This window comes from Hipposideros armiger, unplaced genomic scaffold, assembly GCF_001890085.2.
Source record: "Hipposideros armiger isolate ML-2016 unplaced genomic scaffold, ASM189008v1 scaffold_4872, whole genome shotgun sequence".
Lineage (NCBI taxonomy): Eukaryota > Metazoa > Chordata > Mammalia > Chiroptera > Hipposideridae > Hipposideros > Hipposideros armiger.
This window is the reverse complement of record NW_017735987.1, coordinates 1292-2826: the sequence shown is the minus strand read 5'-3', so window position 1 is coordinate 2826 and position 1535 is coordinate 1292. Positions and strand designations below refer to the sequence as shown.

General features: G+C 39.7%; 1 pseudogene; it reads right to left on the bottom strand.

Moving 5' to 3' along the window:
* Positions 1-9: 9 nt before the first annotated feature.
* Positions 10-1289, bottom strand: LOC109378846 (60 kDa heat shock protein, mitochondrial pseudogene; annotated as a pseudogene).
* Between the last annotated feature and the right edge of the window lie 246 nt (positions 1290-1535).

Genomic DNA, 1535 nt, shown 5'->3' with positions numbered 1-1535 from the left:
CTCCCCCAGAAAAATAGCTTCTTCAGCAGCTGCTTATGTAGCATTGAGGGCATCTGTTACTCTGTCATTCTTTTCATTCACTTCAACATCACTTGTCCCACCAACCTTTAGCACAGCTACTGCATCTGTGAGTTTTGCCAGCATTCATTTAGTTTTTCCTTTTCATATTCACTAGTTGTGATACCTAACTGCTGAATGATTTTCAATTTGAGCCAGTCGCCTTTTCCTTTCAAGAATGTGGCATCATCTTTGGTCACAATGACCTCTCCAACTTTTCCTAAGTCATGAGGCTAAATATCTTCAATATTTAGAGCCAATCCTTCTTCTCCAAACACCACACCACCAGTAGCAATAGCCATGGTTTTGTCACCAAAACCTGGAGCTTTAACTGCTACAACCCGAAGACTAACTTTTAGCCTATTCAGAACAAGCGCTTTTCCATTAACATCCTCATCAATTATGACCAAGAGCTTACAGTGAGCACTGGCAATGTCAAGAGCAGGTACAATGGACTGGGCACCAGAAATTTTCTTTTCATTCAAAAGAACATAGGCATCTTGGAATTCACATTTCTGACCTTTTGATGTATTAATAAAGTATGGAGAAACATAACCTCAATCAAACTTCTTGCCTTCAATAATTTCTGATTCATTTAGTGTTTTTTCATCCTTTACTATAATGATGTAAACTATAATGATGCCCTTTCTTCCAACCTTTTCTATTGCATCAGAAATGATGTTGCCAATTTCTTTGTCTCCATTTGCAGAAATCATAGCAAACTGAGCAATTTTGTCAGAAGTTATCACTGGTTTAGACTGCTTCTTAAGTTCAGCAATTACAACATCAACAGCTAACATCACACCTCTCCTGATTTCTACTGGGTCAGCACCTTTGCTAATCTTCTCAAAGCCTTCCTTGGCAATGGAGAGTGCCAATACAGTAGCAGTTGTGGTGCCATCCCCAGTCTCTTCATTTGTACTACTGGCAACATCTTGAAAAAATTCAGGGCCAATATTTTTATATTTATCTTTTAAGTTGATGGACTTTGCAGAGCTTACACCATCTTTCTTTACTTTGGGACTTCCGCAACTCCATTCAATAACCACTGTTCTTCCTTTTGGCCTCACAGTAATGACTACAGTATCAGCTAAAATGTCTACACCTTGAAGCATTAAGGCTTTGGCATCTGCACTAAATTTTACATCTTTGGCATAAGCCCAAGTGAGATGAGGAGCCAGTGTCTTGGACACTGGCCTAATCTGGCTAAGGTCTTTGTGTAATTGAAGCATTTCTGTGGGGCAGTGGCAGGGCTTGCAGGGAGCAAGGCAGGCCACAGCTAGCTGTGAATGAGTGCACATATATTTTCTTTTTCAGACAACTTCCTTAAAGTGTTGGGTCTTGTTTAAAGTGTTTTATGCATATTGCCAAGTTTTTCATAGGAACCGTGTACTAATTTACGGTCCTACCAGCAACGTTAAAAAAACAACAACAAAAAAACCCGCCTATTTCCCCACACATTTGCCAGCACTTGTTAT